Source organism: Chiloscyllium plagiosum, unplaced genomic scaffold (assembly GCF_037043375.1).
Source record: "Chiloscyllium plagiosum isolate Xiang-an unplaced genomic scaffold, Cpla_swu_hap1 HiC_scaffold_9, whole genome shotgun sequence".
In the NCBI taxonomy this organism is placed as follows: domain Eukaryota; kingdom Metazoa; phylum Chordata; class Chondrichthyes; order Orectolobiformes; family Hemiscylliidae; genus Chiloscyllium; species Chiloscyllium plagiosum.
The window spans coordinates 121,879,529-121,901,320 of NW_028270147.1; the positions used below are offsets into that span (position 1 = coordinate 121,879,529).

The following is a 21,792-nucleotide window of genomic DNA, read 5'->3' on the forward strand; positions in this document are numbered from 1 at the left end:
ATCCCCAGAACCTGTGCCGCCGCAGTCACCCGGGCCATCTTCCACTTCGTGTGGAGATCAAAGATGGACCGGGTCCGAAGAGATGTAATGTACAAAGACCGGTGCAATGGGAGAAAAAACACACCCAATGCAACCCTCACCCTGATGGCCACCTTTGTGTGTGGCTGCATCAAGCTGTGCGTGGATCCCCGGTATGCAAACACCAAGTGTCACTACGTACTGAGGTTCTACCTGTCCCCGGTGTTGCGAAGGATGGGCCTGGCCTCGCTGCCGCGGAACGCTCCGAGTAGTTGGACCGTTCCGTACCATCTGTCCTTCGTGGAGAAATTTATGAAGAAAAACACCTTTGACCACAAGTCCATCAGGAAATGGTCAGCACGTAGTGTCCTTGAGACCCTTCGGGAAAAGGAGAGGGCAGATCCTGTCGAGCGGTTCCCTGAGCAGACTGTCAAAGCCATTTGGCAGAATGCCTCATCGCCAGAACTTTCCAACAAGCACCAAGACATGGCTTGGCTGGTGGTGCGAAGGGCTCTGCCTGTGAGATCATTTATGCACGCCCGGACTCTCTGCTGCACCGCACGCTGCCCTCGAAGCAGCTGCGGGGGGGAACGAGACTGTCACACACCTCCTTCTGGAATGTGCCTATGCAGAGGAAGTCTGGAGAGGAATGCAGTGGTGTTTGTCGAGGTTCATCCCGAGCAGCGCCGTGACGCGGGACTCCGTGCTCTATGGCCTGTTCCCCGGGACGCACACCGAGACGAACATCAACTGTGCCTGGAGGATCATCAACCCGGTGAAGGACGCTCTCTGGGTGGTCCGAAACCTGTTGATCTTCCAGCTGAAGGAGTTGACCCCGACTGAGTGTTGCAGACTGGCACATTCCAAGGTCCAGGACTACGTGTTGAGGGACGCGCTGAAGTTTGGGGCAGCTGCCGCCAAGGTGCGGTGGGGAAAGACCACCGTCTAACATCTGCCTGCCCAAGAAGAACAGGGGGCCCACGCAGTCATTTGGGCTCCGCTGGCGCCTCAGCTCAATGTAATCGCACCAACCTGTGAATAGGAATGATTACCCTGTTTCCATACGCAAAGAAATGGAATGTTTACAGAATGATGACATGTTTACAGAATGATGACATGTCCAATTGTATAGATTAAATATATATGAATAAAGTATATTTTTGAAATAAAAAAAATAGAGAGGATGAGAAAGAGAGAGACGGTGTGGCTCTGAGCAGAGATAAATATATGAAGTCCATTTAACTGTGTTTTTCAAAGGCAGTGTGTTTGCTGCATATGGTGTTTCTAATTATCCCCCCTGAGGTATTGTCATGTTTGACCCTGCGAGTGGGGCAGCAAAACATCAATATGGCCTCACTGCTACTGGTCTCCAAGTAGTGGAGCTTTTTTCTTACCCTCATTTTCTTTATTTACACCCATTGCCCTGATGTAACAGTCTCAGAATGGGATTGCAATGTGAAAACTTTCACTGGTGCAAAGCTTACTTTGCCTTTCAGTGGAGTGTGTTAGGAAACTGGAGGTACATGCAAATGTTGCAGGAATTGTTTTTCCTGGTGGAATTATCAGCTTGACATCATTGTGTAAGCTTTTTTATCTAATGAAGGCAATTGCGTACACTACAGAGGATGTTAACAGGTCTTATTAGGTAAGTACCATGGCTCAATGGTGAGCCCTGCTGCCTCACAATGCCAGGAACCCAGGTTCGACTCAACGTTCAGGCGACAGTGTAGAGTTTGCACATTCTCCCAATGTCTGCATGGGTTTCCTTCCACAGTCCATAAATATGCATGTCAGGTGGATTGGCCATGCTAAATTGCCCATAGTGCCTAGCGATATGCAGGCTAGGTGAATTAGCCCATGGGAAATGCAGAGTTACACTGATAGTGTAGGGGAGTGAGCCTGGGTGGGATGCTGTTCGAAGGGTCATTATGGACTCAATGGGCTAAATGGCCGGTTTCCACACTGAGGGATTCTATGATTTGTTCCAATCAGTTCACATCAGTGTTACTGCTCCACTTGAGACTCCTGTCACCTTTGCTCATCTATTACCCTGATCCTCTGTTCCTTTCTCCTTCTAATCTTGTCTATCTTCCCCTTAAACACCCGTATGATATTTGATTCAACCACTCTCTGTGCAGTCTTCATTGTTGTAATCCAATTCTGCAGAACTTCCATATCTCACTGATGGATTTCTTGGTGACTACTTTGTGGCCTCAAGGTAATTTCTTCCCTGTGAAAGGAAACATTCTGTCTGTATCCAGTCTGCTGAACCCTCTCAACATTTTAAAGACCTCTATTATGTCCCTGTTTGGCCTTCTTTCAGAGAAAAGAGATGTAGCTTGTTAACCCTTTCCTGACATGTGAACCCACACATTTCTGTGACCAACCTTGTCAATCTTGTCTGTGTACCCACTTCAGTTTCTCCTTTTTCTATTTATAGTATGATGATCAGCCTGCACACAGTATCCAATTGTGGTTTAAGCAAGGTTTGATTCAGGTTTAGCATATTTAATAAATAATTAGATAGGGATGATGTGCTAAACGACTGGTGTTTTTTTCTGATCTAATTAATTTAAATAAATATGAGGTACTGCATTTTGGTAAGGCAAATCAGGGCAGGACTTAATGGGAAGGCCCTGGGCAGTGCTGCTGAACAAGGAGACCTTGGGGTGCAGGTTCTTGGTTCCTTGAAGACGGAGTTTCAGTCAGACAGGGGTCGTGAAGAAACCATTTGGTGTGCTTGCCTTTATGGTCAGTGCATTGAGTATAAGAGTTGGGATGTCATGTTATAGTTGTACAGGACATCGGAGAGGCCACTTTTGGAATAATGCATTCAGTGCTGGTGTGTTGTGAAACTTAAAAAGATTCAGAAAAGATTTACAAGTATGTTGCTCGGGTTGAAGGTTTCAGCTGTAGGGAGAGGCTGAAGGGTAACCTTAAAAGTTTATAAAATAATGCGGGGCATGGATAGGGTGATTGGCTGTGATCTTTTTCCCAGGATAGCGGAGTCAAAAATAGAGAGCGTAAGTAAGAAAGGAAAAATTTAAAAGTTCCCTCAGGGGCAATTTTTTCACACATGTATGGAATGAGCTGCCAGAGTTGGTAGTGAAGGCAGCAATAATGACAACATTAAACAAACATCAGATGTGTTTGTAAGCTCTGGATGGACTGTTGGGAAGGCAGTGCTTGAGATTCTCCCACTATCTAAGTCAGAAAGAGAAATGGAGCTGGGGTTGGCTTTGATGAGCTCTGTTGCCATTTGAAGTTAATGAATCCTCAAGTTGTGTTGAGGTAGAGGTGTAGGGAAGTTGGTTAGAAATGTTTGATGGAATATTTGAAATTTCTCCTTAATAATGTGAGGTTTTCTTGAGTATCTAAAGATAAAGCAATTTTGGGGTGATACTCAGCTGTTTTGTTTTTCTTGTTTTGCTCCTTTTTTTGTAAACATTGCTCTCCTGTCACCACTACTTCTCTGTCTTTACGTCTCATCACTGGGCTTCTCTCAGTGTCTGTTGGGGAGCGAGAGGCAGCAACTGTGATAAACTAGGATAAAAATCCCCCACCATGGCAAAAAAAACACATAATTCTTTATACTTTGCAAAACTCTGTACTGTAAATAGGAAATGCTATTGAGCTAAATGCAAGAAGGCATAGCATCTGACTTGTCTCAAACCTCTTACTAAACTTGTGAGGACCAGGCTATCAAAATTTTGTTTGCTCGATTCCTTTGAGATCACAGTCCACTAATGTCCCAGTACCAATCCCTGGGCCGGGCCAGGTTACCAATTGCAGTGGGGTGGGGAAATCTATGACAGATTGAAGTTTTTTTGAAGAGCAGCATTGCAGATTGAAGTTGATGGTTTTGACTAATATTGCATCAGCAAACTTGGAGGACATTCTTTTGAATGTGTTGATTAACTGCACTGAGCCTATTTACATGCAGTAGTGCTGCAATGTTCTAGGATGTGTGAGGTGTACAAGGAGACCTTGCCCTGAATTTTGTTTGTGTTGTGAAACTATAACCCAAACAGTGTAGAATTTAAAAAGTAAGAATTATACATTTTGAGCTGCAGGTTAATGTCCGATTTTAGAAATGAATATTGGCAGCTAGCTGACACTTCCTTTCTCTCTCCCCAGTCCTGCTTGTATGTCCATCAGGTTCCTCACTAAATGGGAGTAGAAACTTATGCATCAGCGACGACATGCAGAGGAGCTGCTGGAGTGGAAGCGGCGGCTCGATGCTGAGGAAGCTGCGATCCAGCAAATGGATAAACAGGCTCTGGCTGCTTGGGACAGGGAGCTCAAACCAAACATGGCAAAGAGAGAGGCAAGCGAGAAGATTCCCGAATCGAAAGGTAATGTTAGCCTCTGTTTCTTGTTTGTTTGTTTTCTCTTTGAGACAGTAATGCATTTACTGTGGTTCTGACCGCTTTCAAGTGCACTTTGGTATCGCTGATTGTCATGGCACGTGTGAGGTGATGTATTGATGTGTAAAGGTCATCAGTCTGGATTAATGCAGAAGAAGCAAGGTGTAAACTTGACCTTTTATTTTGCCTGTCTCATTCATTCAAGGAAATCACATTTCCCAAGCATCTGCTGTCATCCATTTATTCAGCATAGGTCAGATGTTGGAATTATCATCTTTCTCAATGGTACCTTGACACAATAGCCCAGTGTAGTTTCCCACTCACCCTCTCGAGGGAGGCTGAAGTTTCAGATTTTAATTCCTTTCACTGCTGGTGGTTGCGTATCACTTGCAGAGTTGAAAAGCAGCAAAAGTTGTAATCAGTGAGAGAGCTTGGACATTGTTTACACAAGGCTATGTGGCCACTTTGTTTACATGGAAAAATCTAATTTTCTTTGCAATATTGATAATTAATTTCATTCCTCGCCATTAGCAGCAGCATGAAACTGCAACTGCAGTACTGCGCAGAATGTTGTATCGGAGTATTTTGACAATGAGCAGTTATGTCTGATAGTATCTGAATTAGCTCAAGGTGCTTTTCATCAGTGACCTGTGCAAACTTAACTTTCTCTGGTTAACTGTTTCTAACCTACTCTCCTTATGATATTGTTACATACATCTGAAATAAAGAACACATTGAAAGGAGGACGGACATGTAAGACAGTCATACTGAATTGTGCATCTCACTTTAAGCACTGTTAATCCATTGCAGTATAAATGTTCTAAGTATTGGTATTTTCTCTAGACACAGGCAGTGAGGAAGAATGTCCTGCACCACCTTGCTCCCAGCCCCACAGTGACATTTCAATTCCTAAGGAGGTTAGATGTTCACCTGCTCAGACTCTGGAATCACCATCAGCAGCCCTTCGGATGACCACCAGTCCTGACCATCGTATTTTCAAAGATGGTGTTTATTCCCAGGATTTTGTCGCAACACACAGGAAAATGGTAAAAGATGTTTTGCATTGTTTTTTCTACAAGAACCGTTTCTAATGAGTAAAGAATATCATATAAGGCTGCAGAGAATAGAAAATCAGTGGCTTGGCTCAAAATCAGTCCCAGGGAAACAGGAAGTGGAGAGAATGGGAAACAGTATGGAGAGGTGGGTGGGAGATCTGAGGGAATGGGAGTTCTGAGAATAAATGGAAAATATAGGTGTTGGGGGAAAGGGAATTCTGAGGGGAATGGGAAACAGGAGTGGCAGAGAATGGGAATTCTGAGGGGGAATGAGAAATGTAATGTGGGAAAGAATAGGAATTTTGTGAAGGCATGTGAAATATGTGCGGGCTCGGTGGATCAGCAATGGGAAATCCAGCTGGAGGGGAGGGGGCTCTTGGTGGGCTGGTCCTCGGAGGGTTGATGTGGACTTAAAAGGCCAAATGACCTGCTTCGGCACTTTATGGAATCTCCGATTATCTGTCTCTGCCCCACCTCCGTTCTTCCACTGCAGGAGCCTCATCAATGTCTGTCTTACTTCCAGACTTGACGATTGTATTATACGACTTGTTCTATTCCAGAAAGCCAGTTGGTGAAGGATAATACCAGAACCAGTCTTTGCATCATTTAAATTAATTTATATGATTATACATTGCAGGCAAGCTATTTGTATTCCTTTAATTAAATCTTTGAGAATTTCAATTTTAATTGCTCCATTAATGGAAAAGCCTTCAGTTACTAAGACAGTGACCTCTTTAATTCTCTCCCTGAACTTTACTTCTTTCTATGTCACTTTCCTCCTTCAAGGCACTTGAACTGTATGACAGATTTCACATCTGCCCTTGGATCTCTGAGGCTCAGTATCATGTTTTACTCTATGTCTGTGAAGCTACTTGGTTTGTTTTATCATATGAAAGCTTTGTTATAAATGCAAGTTTTTAAAGATAAAATAGGAAGAAAACAGGGTAACTGTGAAATAAAGCATCAGAACAGATTTCAAAAGTGATGACTATGTTTAAAAAACCTCAACTTTCAGATGTGGAGATATGATGGGTGTCATGCATAAGATTAATTGGCAAGGAATTAAGGCAGGGGTAGCAAACGGGATTTAAACAGATAGAAGGGTGGAAATATAGAAAAGGATTTGGGGAAGTTCCAGAGTTGTTCAAGAAAGTCGTGGTTTCTGGGTTTGCTTCTGGGGGCACTTTTATTTTCGGTGTTCATTTAATAATTTGATTATGTACCAAGAGCATGTGGTGTTGAAAATCAGAATATTGTAAAATAAGAAGAATGATGAGTGTTTTGGAAAAGTTAAGGAAGCTGTGAGGAGGTTTGATAAGAAGCAGGAAAGGTTTAAAGATGACAGGTAGAATTGTGTTGGTGGGTATGTGTGTGGCAGTGTATTTTTTAAATTTTAGATTAAGCGTACCAGCAGCAATTGTAATTTGAGTGGGAGCAGGCCTGGTGCTATGAAGGATGGTGATTTGTAAAAGCAGGTTCAAAGGGCAATAAAGGCTTTACCTTAAAAGCTGTGCTATTAATTATGGAGCAAGTAGAATTCTAGAACTTAGGAAGAGAGATTGTTCAATCTTCCCATAATTCTAGATGGCCTAGTGGTGGTGTCACTTAATCCACCTAACCGCAGGTCTTTGGACTGTGGAAGGAAACTGGAACGAGAGGAAACCCATGCAGACACAGGGAAAATGTGCAAAATCCACACACACAGTTGCTCAAGAGAGGAATTTGACCCCAGATACATAGTGCTCAGAGGTAGCAGTGCTAACCACTGAGACATCGTGACAGCCAGAGGGAGGCTGACAATCAATCTCCTGGCTTATGCCACCTTCTTCCTTTTTCATAAACTTGGAAAATAATGTCAGACTGGAACTAATGTTTGCTTTCTTCTCTGGTTTTTCAGTCTCCTTCCTCAAAAGTGACTGAGAGTACATCGAAGCAAGATGGCCAGAAAATCAGCTCCAGCATCCGTGTGCATGACAGACCTATTCTAAAATCCCACCAAGCATCTGGCAGCTGGTCTGATGAAACTGTTTCTGAGACACAGTCAGGTAGGAAATTTCAAACATGACCAAGCTTCACAGAGGTTCTTCAAATTATTTGATGTGCTTCGAAACTCAAACACGATGTGTATTAATTTTTGTTTAAAAATGTTGCTTGGCTGAGAGTATAGCACAACACCGAGGGATGGTGATTCTTGAGACTTTGTCTTGTGTGAAAGTGAAAATAACACCTGAAATGGCCTTGCTGTAGGATTTATTGAGGGAATTTTGTTTTAATTCACTTGTGGGATGTGGGCATTGCTGGGTGGCCAGTATTTATTGCCCATCCATGATTGTCCGTGGAACAGTTAAGAGTTAACCACATTGCTGTGGGTCTGGAGTCACATAGAGACCAGACCAGGTAAAGATGGCACTTTCCTTCCCGAAAGAACATTAATGAATCAGATGGGATTTTTCTGACAATCGACAATGAATTTATGGTTATCATTTGAATCTTAATTCCAGACTTTTTATTTTATTGAATTCAAGTTCCACCACCTTGCATGGTGGGATGATGACATGAGTTCTGTCACAGGAGGTTTTCCCTCTAGTTTTGCTTATTACTGTATTGTCACTGTAATTGAGGCCGACAGCCCAGAGTTAAGTCAGCATCGGTGTGGTAGATTGTCTGTTAACATCTCTTTCTGTCAGTTTCCTTTGGAATCTCTGAAGTTGAAACAGTAAGAGCTGAATGCCTGTGCAAGTTTGATTTCATTGGTCTGTAACTTTGGTCATGTTACACCTGTCTAAGTTGGAGAAAGAATGTCACCAGCCTTTCAGAAAAAATTGCACACCACTGAAGTATTCAACAAAGAAAAGTCAATTCCAACAGGTTTGCCTGTTTCTGACTCTCCAGCTGTGTCCCTTTGCCACTCCAGCCTCTCATTTGCTATCCTCAGCTGGTCCACACCCTTTATATCTCAGCAGCATGTTCCAGCGTTGAGTAAATCCAGCATTTACTCATCACAAACCTGTCTCTGGAAAGTTACATGCCTCCTGCCTCATCATCCACAACTCTCACCCAGAGACTTGACCATTCCATCCTCTTCTGGTCAGATTTCTGAATACTCCATGAATGTGAGCACTTCCAAAAGTCTGGAAAGAGCGCTTATCTGAAAATTATCAGACTGTCCTTAATTGAACTTTGCTTCCCAATTTTTCAACATCTCCAATCTAATTTTCACAGTTAAGAAAGCCCTTCACGATGAATCCCTGTCTCTCTTTGTGACTTTTAGTCTAACATCATCCTTCAACCTCTTGTGGTCTTAATTTCTCTGACTGTTGCATCCCTTCCAGAGTTAACTTAAATAATGGCCATGTATAGTAGCCTAATTGCAGAATTCATCTCCAAAGCCCATTCCTCTCCTGTCTTTCAAATGCACATCTTTTGCAAGCATTTAGTCTCCAGCTTCTCATTTTGGCTTTTGCCTCAATATGTTTCTAACCATGCTCACCGTTACTGACTGCCCAGATAGTCCTGCTGTGTGATCGGCCGGTGTGTACGGTGATACTGTAGGTCTGAGGAGTTGATGTGTTTGGTGACACTGTGGCCCCCAAGTGGTCAACGTGTCCATTGCATGAGGCTTTGTCAGTGGTTCAGCAGGTTTGATTAAAGTGTGAACAGGTTGTGAGAAGTGTCACCAAGAGTTATGCAGGTTTGCATATATCTCTTATCCGCTAATGTTAGTGTCCAAGTTGAATTTGATTGTAAGGAGACCTGTTAACATCCATTGGGTGGATCTTCAACAGAAACTACGTCAGACCAGAGTGATATTGAGATCAGGATCCGTGCACTGAAGGACGAACTTAAGAAGCGCAAGTCCATTGTGGACAAGCTGAAGAAAGAGCAGGAGGAACGTCAACAGGAGCGGTTGAAAGCACAAGAGGCCAGCCTCATCAAACAGCTAGAGGTGAGATTGTACCCTCCACTGCCCTGCAGGTTTCAGTTGGGGATGGTTGTAACATGTGACCTTGCAGAGGTTGAGTTCAGAGCATTTCACATGTTGCATACTGCGTTCTCAAAACCAAATCAGCATCCATTTCCTTGAACTAAAAATTGTTGTGGGCTGTTGACTTTTATTCTTGCCATCTTAAGGAAAAGTGGTTGAGCAGGGCCGCTTTTTCTGTTTGATTTTTTTTTTCTCTGCCATTAATAAGAGTTTTTATATTCTTCCAAACATTCATTCAAACCTTTTACGCCAAATTCCTCTTCATATCCTCATATCATCTGACTTTCAAGAGCTTCCTTTTTCCAATGGTGTCTTGGGTATTCTGTCCTTATACTTCTTCCTGAGCAATGTCCCAGTATTCTTTATTAAAACAGCTTTGGGGCCTATTACTTGTTAAGTGCTGCATAAATAGGTAGTTGTAATGTTGAATGGTGTGTGCAGTGGCTTGAGAGGAATAAACAAACTTGTTTTGATCGCATTCAACCAACTGGGCTTCTTGGTCTCCCTGTTAATCTTTCTAAATTTTGTGGTTAACTGGTTTTACAGATTGCTAAAATTAGATTTGTTCATTCAAAAAAGATTTTGTCTTATGCAGTTACCAAAGTAGTGTCATGTGTACTTCTTATCATCCCAATGTTTGATTTCACCTTCTCTCCATGTTTCTTTCAGTTCTATGATGTGTTTATTGAAAAGGCCCAAGCTGAACTCAGTGGAGATCTTGATGTTGGCAGCTCAAACTCCACCAAACCATAAAATAAAACTCTGTGCGCCACTGAAACTGAGAAGGCAAAGGTTAAACCGTGCTCTCTGCAGATGTACTTTCAGTAATGGATGTTAATTGCGTAACCTTATGAAGGGATGCCTCTTGTATTTCTCTTTTATACCCTAGAGGGACCCCTTTTGTCCAAATTAGTTGGTGATTAAATTGTTCTTTTGTTAAGGAGACCAGTACATTTTGCAGTGACTTTACATCAGAGAAATGTGCCTTTTGGCCCAACAGATTTGTGCAGTTATTTCGTCTCCGTGCAAATCTACTCCCACTTTGTTTCATCCCATCAGTGCGTCCTTCTGTATGTTTCCCCCTTCGGTACTTATCCAATTTCCCCGAAACATATTCATGCTATTGAACTTCAGCATTCCCAGTACTAGTTGTCATGTTGTTCCATGTTGTTCCCTTTCCAAGGAAGAAAGTTTTGTTTTGAATTTCTGATTCGATTCATTAATGTTAACTTCCTGTCCAGGTCAGCCTCACAAGTGAAGACATTCTCCCTCCATGCAGTTTGGGCTGCTTCATTTTTAAAGTTCTCTATCAAATTTTATTTTTAAAGTTCTCTATCCGGTCACTAGCTTATACAGTTAATGGTCGGGCCCTGGGTGTGTTGCTGAGCAAAGAGACCTCGGGATGCAGGTGCATTGTTCCTTGAAAGTGGAGTTGCAGGTAGAAAGAGTGGTGAAGGAGACATTTGGCATGCTTGCCGTCATTGGTCAGAACATTGACTGTCGGGCTTGAGGCATTACGTTGCAGGACATTGGTGAGGCCATTTCTAGAATACTGCACACAGTTCTGATCGCCTTTCTACAGGAAGGATGTTAAACTTGAGAATGTGCAGAAAAGATTTACAAGGATGTTGCTGGGACTGAGTTACAGGAATAGGCTGAATAGGCTGAAGCATTTTTTCCCTGGATGATTCGAGGCTGAAGGATTTTTGTAGGGGGATTGGATAGGGTGAATAGCCGAGATCTTTTTCCCAGGTTTTCGGAGTCCAAAACTAGAGGGCATAGGTTTAAGGTGAGAGAGGAAGATCTACAAAGGGCCTGAGGATTAACATTTTCAGGCTGAGCATGCTGCATACATGGAATGAGCTGCCAGAGTGGTAGAGAGAGATACAATTACAACGTTTAACTTATAAAAGGCTTTGAGTTGGATATATGAATAGGAAGGGTTGAGAAGGATATGGGCTAAATGCTGGCAACTTGGGATATTAGAGAAGAGAAGAGCTGAGAAGATCCAGTTTACTAATCAAGGAATAAAGTTCAAATTGGATGTTGAATCCTCACCCAGATCACCTTCCAAGGATCTTGAGGAGGAACAGAAGACTGTCATCCAATTGGAGCCATCTGAAAGAGATGACAGTGTTGATGATAAAAAGGAAGTACTATCTCAAGATCCTTGTCCTCGACCTGTAAGTATTAATTTTGAGCCAGTTTTGGGATGGATTTTAATTTTCAGAATTGGAGATGTGTTATTTGTCTTGAAGCATTGATGTGATTGTTTGATGAATAATCCCAGAACATATTAAATTCCCATATTTTAACATAAATGTCGGATTGTGATTGTTTCCATCACAAATGTCAAAATACAACTCCACTTTATTTGGGCACATTTTGCACATCAACATTTTCAGAAATTACCCTGAGTGTTCCCCTTTCCCAAGGACACTTTCCCAAAAGACTGTTGTGAGGAATATCTTGAGAAATTGTTAATATATTTGTGGGTGATAAAATCAAGCTGTGGGAGATATTCTTAGAATTTCTGGTGTCTCAGTGTTTTCTACCTTGCCCATCAATTCTCAAAATAAGTGTAAGTACGCCTGATTATTTCTCAAGGATTTAGTGGCTATTTCCACTGTGTAATGACTGAGTTTAGAACTGAAGGATTGCTATTGAAATTCAAACCTTTTCCTCCGCACTTTTCTGTCCTTCCCTAAAAGGGAGGCAGTGTTTTTAAAGAGGATCTTTTAAACTAAGTTTTGAATCATCTCTGGCTTTTTCAGTTCGCACGCAATTTTTCCAGCGTTGTGTTCGGAAGCAAAGTCCTGAGACTGAATGACCATCTGATTAGAAGAACAGAAGGGTTTATGGTTTGCACATATTAACATTGATTGGACAAGCAGCTCTTTTGATGAAAGTGCTTGACAAGTTCTCATACTGTCCATTCCTTTCTGAGCATTCAATGCAGGAAGTCACTGAAATAGGTGCTTGGGTCAGTTTGATTTGACACAGCAACCTCCTGACTAAACTGACACATGCTCTTCTGATTTGTCAATATTTGTGTTTCCCTATAAAGTGCAGGAATAAAAAGGGGTGCAGCAGTCAACTGAAGGTGATCTGATTTTGGAAAGCTGAAGCTCAGAACGTTCAGTCTGAAATCGTTCATTCCCCGAAGTACACAACAGTTAGAAGATAAAGAGATTCTCCATACTTATACTCTGAACCAGGAAAGATTTGAACAGTCGATGTCAGTTTCCTAAAATGGCCATTACTTTCTCTATGGTTACTTGTAACAAGCCATATGTTTTTGATTGCATAGTTTGAAGAATATTCACTGTTTTCATCACAATGTATCTGATCCTGAACTGTCCAAAAGTATTCTTTTCAGTTCAATAACTGTATTCTTCTCATCCTCCACACTCCATGATAGTCCATGATATCTCCCTTTGTGAGCCGAATGGAATATTGATTCCACCTATAGGATAAGTGTGACGTGTTCTTTTCATACTAAGTTTATATTTCAAGCTCAGGAAAACAACTTGTGATACTTTGAAATTGTGTAAAGATGATTATTTTCACCACCTTGATTAAGGCCAAAAACTTTTAAAACTTAAAAAGGAGTATAAAGCATTTGTTCTGACTCCATCAAGTAAATTTTGTATTGAGTTTGAGTACTCAGTCTAATAAAATATACTGTTTAATGTTCTGGGTCTCACTCCATGTGGAAACCTTGACTTTCATTACATGGCTGAGAATAAATTGGAAATGAATTCCAGCCTGTGTCTGACACGTCAGACATACTCTGAGATATACAAAGATGATTCTCGTTTGTTTGTCTCCCGTTTTCATGCTTTGATTTCACAGTTTATTATAACCATGTATTGTTCATTAATGTTTTGAAATGAATTCCATCATTTTTGTTCCTGACCTTCAGTATCTAGATTGACCAACAGTTTGTGTACTTTGCAACAGGGCAGCCCAGTGCAGGAGCCCCAGTCCCTAAAAGATGTGCCCCGAAACATCCAAGGGGAAAATAACTTTGCTTTCGCTCAAGATACTGTAGAGATTGAGACATTGGTTCATGCAGCAGCTGAGGAGCTGTGCAAATGGCAGGAACTTGGCCATGATCTGGGGGATTTGCAAATACCCCCAGACTTTGGGAATTATAAATGGAAGAATGACGAGAGTGTCAGCAGAAGAGCTTAGATTAGATTACATTACAGTGTAGAAACAGGCCCTTCGGCCCAACAAGTCCACACCGACCCGCCGAAGCGAAACCCACCCAAACCCCTACATTTACCCCTTACCTAACACTACGGGCAATTTAGCATGGCCAATTCACCTGACCCTGCACATCTTTTGGACTGTGGGAGGAAACCGGAGCACCCGGAGGAAACCCACGCAGACACGGGGAGAACGTGCAAACTCCACACAGTCAGTCGCCTGAGGCGGGAATTGAACCCAGGTCTCAGGCGCTGTGAGGCAGCAGTGCTAACCACTGTGCCACCGTGCCGCCCACAATTGTGAGGTGAGACCCAGATTTTGCATTTGAAAACAAAATTATTTTTTCTTAGTTAAGCAAGAAAGGTATGGGTGAAGAGTGCTCCACAGCAGCTCTGATTGATGATATGTATAACAGAGTATGTTAAAAACATTATCTCGATCCTGATGACTGCATTGAATTCAATTTACCATTTTGCCCCTTCCCTAAAAATCCAAAGCCCCTTTCTCCTCCACTGTTTGTACTCTCCCATTATTAATTTATCATCCTCATCATCATCATACTGTTATGCGTTAAATCCCATCTGTCATAACTTTCCCCAGTCTGAGAATCTACAGATTCTGTTTCTATTTACATGATATATGGTGTCCCTGCCAGCCACTCAGTATTTTTTTCAAACTCTTCTCCATCGTTTCTGACTTTCTATTGCTGTTTCCATTGGTTGATAATCCAATATTTGATTATTATTCACCTTAATAATTGGAGCCATGATAGCTTGCTTTCTATTTACAGCATGTCCCACAGATGTCATTCATTTTGTTTCAAAGATTTGCCTCCTTTTATGTTGTGGTGCCTTCCTCAGCATTATGCAGGAAATCTTGTCTAATACATCTGCACCTACCCTTGGTAGTTCTGCAATCCTTTTAAACCCCTTCTCTAATCTCTCTTTTGCCTTGTCTCCTGCAATCAATGAACTTCGAAATGTAGCCTTGGTTCAAATCGTGGAGCATCAGTTGTTATTTTATATATTTTGAACAGGATTCCCTTTTGTTTTCACTGTAATGATCTCATAAGCTTTTTGCTGAGTGGAGAGGACGCATCTAATATAATCTTTTCTCTGTTAGTCTTTTACTTCTTCCAGCTTGTCCTTAATGTTACAAGAGAAATTTTTGTTGACATCTTTTCTGACGACCTCCATGCCAGCCCAGCCCTACGGATGAAGCCAAGCCGCATTAGCTCTTCATTCTTCAAACGAGTGAGGAACCCACAGAATTTAAATGAAGTAAAGGTAATAACTCCACGTAATCCTTTTTTCCTACTTGTCAGTAATAATGTTGCAAACGTGATGCTGGTTGGAGTTAAAATATGTAGATTAAGTAAGTGAGTGACTCAACTTGTAAACAATGGCCACTATCCTGACTTGGAATTCTGTCACTGCATCTTGGAAGTCCTTCCCTAATGAGATTGTGGGTCCAGCTCAGCACCATCTTCTCAAGGACAACTAGGAAGGGGCAATAAGTGCTGGCCAGCCAGTGACGCCCACATTTCATGAATGAACAAAAAAAATTCCTCTATGCCCATTGAGTACCAAGGAACCCCATTTTAACTCTAAACTCCTCAATGAACATTTTTTAAATGACTCACAGGGTCTGGCCATTGCCGGCTGGCCAGCATTTATTCACCGATCCTAGTTGCTTTTGAGAAACTGGTGAGCTATCTTTTGTAACCACTGCAGTCCATGTGCTGTAGGTAGACCCATAATGCCCTTCGGGAGGGAATTCCCAGAATTTGACACAGCAATCCTGAAGAAACAATGATATTTTTCGAAGTCAGAATGATGGGTGGCTTGGAGGGGAACTTGCAGGTGGCGCTCTGCTGCTCTTGTCCTTCTTGATCTAAATGGTCACAGATTTGGGAGGATCTGGCTGAAGATCTCTGAATTTCAGCAATGCGTCTTGTAGATTGTACACACTGCTGCTACTGAGTGGAGGGTGGTGGAGGGCATGGCTGCTTGCGGATGTGGTGCCAATCAAGTGGGCTGCTTTGTCTTGGATGTAGTGAGCTTTTTGTGTGTTACTAGAGCTGCACTCATCCAGGCAAGTGGGGTGTATTCCATTAGACCCCTGACTTGTGCTTTGTACTCGGTGGATTTCAGGAAATCAGGAGGTGAGTTATACATCACAGTATTCCAAGCCTCTGACCTGCCCTTGTAGCCCACAGTGTTTATATAATGAGTCCAGATGAGTTTCAGGTCCATGGTAACCCCGATGATGTTCATTGTGGAAGATTCAGTAATGGTAACACCATTGAATGTCAAGGGCCATTGTTAAATATTATCTTAGAGTTGTAAAGATGTACAGCTCAGAAACAGACCCTTCGGTTCTACTTGTCCATACAGACCAGTTATCCGAGATACAATCTAGTCCCATTTGCCAGCATTTGGTCCATTTCCCTCTTAAACCCTTCCTATTCATATACGCCGCCAGATGCCTTTTAAATATCGTCATTATGCCAGCTGCCTCCACTTCCTCTGGCACCTCATTCCATGTACACACCACCCTCTGCATGAAACAGTTACCCGTTACGTACCTTTTAAAGGTTTCCCCTCTCACCTATGCCCTCTAGTTTTGGATTTGCCTTCACCAGGGAAAAGACTTGTCTATTTATCCTATCCATACCACTCATAATTTTATAAATCTTTTTACAGTCGCCTCTCAGCCTCTGATGCTCCAGGGAAAGTAACCCCAACCAATTCATCTTCTTCCTATACCAGAAACCTCCCACCCTGGCAACACCCTTGTAAATCTTTGCATAACCCTTTCAAGATTCACAACATCTTTCCAAGAGCAGGGAGTCCAGAATTGCACAGAGTATTCTAAAAGAGGCCGAATCAGTGTCCTATTCAGCCGCAACATGACCTTCCAACTCCTATACTCAATGCTCTGACCAATAAAGTCAAACATACCAAACACCACTTTCACAATCCTGCTTACTTGTCACTCCACTTTCAAGGGACTATGAACCTGCACTCCAAGGTTTCTTTGCTCAGCAACACTCCCCAGTGCTTTACCATCGAGTGTATAAGTCCTGATCTGATTTGCCTTTTCAAAATGCAGCACCTCACATTTATCTGAAATAAACTTCATCTGCCAATCCTCAGCCCATCTGTTCGAGATCCTGTTGTATTCTGAACCTTCATCACTGTCCACTGCACCTCCAATTTTGGTGTCATTTGCAAACTTACTAACCATGCTATGTTCCATGTTCACATCCAAATGACAAAAAGCAGTGAACCCAGCACCAATCCTTATGGGCCACCACTGGTGACAGGCCTCCTACTGGAGATGGTCATTAATTGGCAGTTTTGATGCGAAGATTACTTGCCTCTTACCAGTCCAAATCTGCATATTGTGTAGATCATGTTGCCTTTGAACATAACTCCTCAGATACTGAAGCAGACTATGAATGGTACTGAATATTGTGCAACCATCTGCAGTTCTGACCTTATGATAGAAGCAAGGTCAGGAACTGAGGAGCCCCATTTTACTCTGATCTCCCCAGTGATCCTCGAGGAACCTCATTTTACTCCCAACTGGAGAGACAATGTAATAGCTCTGAGTGTTAGCCATGGCTCAGTGGCACTCTTCCTCAGTCAGCAGAAGGGATTAAGCAAAAGCTGAAATGAAATCCTGGATGACGGTCCTGGTGCAGTCTTGAAGTATTGTTTTGAAAGTGAGGCCCCATTTTCCCCCTTGGGTGAGTTTTTTTAAAAGAGTTTTGGTGTGACATTGAAGAGGAGTGGGGTTCTCCCTCATGGTGCTGGTCAGTCTACTACATGAGTCAGTCTGGCTCAATGTTTACTGAACCATTTCTCTAATTTGTGGAAACTTGCTATGTGAAAGTTTGTTGCAGCTTTTGACGATATTATAATTAGTGGCTATACTTCAAAGGCTGAGAACAACATGCTACAAGTGTGAAAAGTTACATATATTGCAAGATTTTTGGCAATTTGAGGTTAAGGTGGATGACTTGAGCATTGGTTAAAAAGTATTGTCCAGCACGCAGACCAAGTTCTTTACTATTGCAACAATGCAACTTCTATTTTACTGTGGCACTGACATTGAAGCATACACTGGATGACTCCTTCCAGTAACTCAGACTTGCAGCACTGCAATGTGAACTTTTTACCACGGTCTAAAGTCAACATCAAGCAGCTCATTGTCTAGCCTGACTTCACTTTGAGCACAGTTTGTGAAGCGTTGCACGTTGCCAGGGACTGAGAATGGGCATGTGTAAATCAGCTTTTCATTCACAGAGCAAATTTGGAACTGTTCATTTCCTTTGCTTTGTCTTTATAACTCGACTGTAACGTGTCTTCAGTCTGAACTGTACTATTTCCCACACCAACATTTCTGGGCATGTTACTTGCCTTTGACGGTGTTAGCCGAGAAACCTATCAAAATCTTCCTGCCTGGAGCCATGTGAGGCAGTGGTCAGTGGTTAGATCATATAGCTTTGATGAACTCATCTGTTAAACTGAGAATGATTTGACCTTCCTGAAATGCTGGGTCCACTGTATGAATCCACATCAGCCCCAATATTTATTGTGAGACCTCCCACAGCGCTGATCTTGAGTTGTCTGCGTACAGTCTATTAAAGGCAGAACATTTTTGGAATTTGACAGAGCAGAGGCCAGCACTTGTTGGCAAAGTGCTGAACCACGTAATGCGGTGAATTGATAAGTGAATAATTACTCATATCTCAGTCTCGGTCTTAGGCAAGGGAAAATGTCAAACCTTCTCACAATCTGGGAGTATTGCATGCTACCTTAAAGTTGTTTTGTATATGCTTTCGGATCTCACTGATGTTATTCACTTCAATTATAATTACGTTTTAAAGCATTTAGTGATTTTTGTTTAATGGAACATGCTTTGAGTTTCATCCAATTTTACATCATTCAGAATGGGAGAAGAATCAGAAGGTCCAAGCCTCAAAGTCTTCATTGAGCAGTTTACGGGAAGGATAATGGATTGGAGGTTGTTTGTCTGTGTATTTAGGGTATGTGCATTAGTTGCCATTTCTCCTGTGCTTCTATCCCCAGATCTTCATTTCTAAAGAAGTTATGAAGTTGTTTGGATTCAACCAGGAGCAATAACAGAAGACAGGCTGGCAGAAGATGAAGACATTTGGCAGGAGAAAACGTGATCGGGTGGACAATATTTTGGTAAGTGCTTCAGTTTAGCAACTGTTCAGTATTATATTGTACCTTTACATCACGACTATGAACACTGCATCCTACATCTGAATTTTCTATTATTTCAAATGGCAAATGCTTTATCTGTTTTTGGCTTACCTGTCTGGCTCTCCTGCATACATCCAGAAAATGCTTCAACTTTCTGATTGAATTGAAAACTTGACTCCTCACTGGAGTAGTTTGCTGAAAATCAAGTTCTGCTATTCCTTAGTTGCCAGAAAACTTATTTAAAAATTCAGAAGTACATTGATTTCAGTGCAGTTGGCAAAGTAGTGTCATGTGTACTTCTTTCAATCCCAATGTTTGATTTCACTTTCTCTCCATGTTTCTTTCAGTCCTATGATCAGTTTATGACGAAGACCCAAGCTGAACCCAGTAAAGATCTTGATGTTGGCAGCTCAAGCTCAACCAAACAGCAAATTCAAACTCTGTACTCCACTGATACTGAGAAGCTGAAGATTAAACCGTGCTCTCTGCAGAGGTACTTTCAGTAATGGATGTTAATTGTGTTACCTTATGAAGGGATGTCTCTTGTATTTCTCTTTCATATCCCAGTGGGACCCCTTTTGTCCAAATTAGTTGGTGATTAAATGGTTCTTGAGTGAAGGAGACCAGAACTTTTCCAGATACTTTACAGCAGGGAAACGTGCCTTTTGGCCCAACAGGCTATTGCGGTTATTTAGTCTCCATGCGACTCTACTCCCACTTTGTCTCATCCCATCAGTGCATCCTTCTGTATATTTCTCCCTGAGGTACTTATCTAATTTCCCCTTAAACATATTTGTGCCATTCAACTGAAGCATTCCTGGCATAAGCAAGTTCCATGTTGTCACTCTTCTCAGGGAAGAATATCTTGTTTTGAATTTATGATTCGATTCGTTAATGTGAACTTCCTGTTCAGGTCAGCCTCACAAGTGAAAACATTTTTCCCTCCATGCAGCTCAAGCACCTTCAGCGAGGACCAGAGGCCTGACGGGAAGTTAACTTTAAAATATACAAACTTACCTCGGGGGATCAGTGTTCTTCATTTTATGGGTGGCAGTTGGAGTGGGAGGAGCGACAATGAGGACCAGAGACCCGATGTGATGATAACTTTAAAATATAAAAACTTAGCTTGGCGGAGCGAACACTGAGCAGGAACGGACGTGAGACTGCTTGATAAGTGAGGCTTTTGAAGGAGCAGCAGAGCGACAGGCCACAGCGAGGCACAGAGGACTGTTGGGTATATATTTGGGCAGCAGCTGAATCCCGATGTACTACACGTGTCGTGTCTCCCCCCCCGCCCTCTCCTCTCACCAAAGAAAAGGACTCTCGTGTGTTGCTAAGGTAAGGCGTTTCAATTGATATTCCTTGTGTATCGTGTGATTGATTAAAAGTTCACTATTAGTTGGTTAGTTGAATAATATTTAACTTATAATTTTGTATAAATTAATTTAATCAGTAGAGATGGCTAGACAGGTGATGTGCTGTAGCTGTATGTTGTAGGAGCTGGCTGATCCCATTGTGAAGGGCAGTGACCACATCTGCAGCAAGTTTTGGTTGCTCAAAGAACTCTGGATCAGAATTGATGATCTGGAATCTGAGCTTCAAACACTGCGGCACATCCGGGAGGGGGAGAGTTACCTGGACGCAGGAGGTTCAGGAGGCAGTCACACCGGTAGATTAAGTAATTCAAATTCAGTTAGTGATCAGGAACAACAGGGTGTGACTGTAAGTGAGGCAGGAAGGGGGATTCTGAGTTCAGGAGTGGAGGAGCCTCAGCCCTTGACCTTGTCCAACAGATATGCAATTTTTGCTCCCTGTATGGATGAGGAAAAGGGCTGTGGACAGGATGAGCCAGCTGACCATGACACCATGGTTCAGAAAGCCACTCAAGAGCGGGAGCAAAAAGACAAATAGTTGTTACAGGGGATTCTATAATTAGGGGGACAGATAGTATCCTTTACGAGCTGGATTGGGAGTCCCACATGGTGTGTTGCTGGACCGGTGCCAAGATGCTGGACATCTCCAACCGGCTTGAAAGGATATTGGAGCAGGAGGGAGAAGATCTAGTTGTTGTGATCCATGTTGGCACTAACAGCATAGGCAAGGCTAGGCAGGTGGGCCTGTGTGGGGAGTATCAAGCACTAGGAAGGAAATTGAAGAACAGGTCCTCGAGGGTCATAATCTCTGGATTACTGCCCGAGCCACGTGCTAATTGTCATAGGGATAAGAAAATTAGGGAAGTAAACACGTGGCTAGGAGATTGGTGTGGGAACGAGGGATTCCATTTCATGGGACATTGGCATTAGTTTTGGAACTGGGGCGATCTGTACCGATGAGACAGTCTCCACCTGAACCGATCTGGAACCAGTGTTCTGGTGAAAAGGATAAATAGGGTGGTCACTCGGACTTTAAACTTATTAGTCTGGGGGAAGGGAAAGGGAAAGCAACAGGGAGTATGGAGTCAAGTAGAACGATAAGCAACAGGTTAGCATGTGTGCAGGGTTTCAGTTCAAGGCAGACCAGGAATGAAGCAAAAACGAAGGATAACTTTGAACATATTACTAGAGATGTTGGAAATCATGAGGATAAGAAAATTAGCATTAAGGCACTTTACCTGAATGTTCATAGTATTTGTAACAAAGTAGATGAATTAACAGCACAAATCATCATGAATGATGATGATGTGGTAGGCATCACAGAGACGTGGTTGCAGGGGGTTTAGGACTGGCAGTTAAACATCCTAGGATTTACAACTGATCGAAAAGAGAGGGAGGTGGGCAGAGGGTGCCAGGTTGCCTTATTAGTTCAGAATGAAATTAAATTCATGGCACTGAATGACATAGGATCTGATGATGTAGAGTCAAAGAACCACAAAGGCAAAAAAATCCATAATGGGAGTTACGGACTGACCTCAC

General features: G+C 42.4%; 1 pseudogene; it reads left to right on the top strand.

Moving 5' to 3' along the window:
• The window catches only part of LOC122545411 (centrosome-associated protein 350-like), a 1,525,564-nt pseudogene that overhangs the window by 367,494 nt on the left and 1,136,278 nt on the right, over positions 1 to 21,792 (top strand).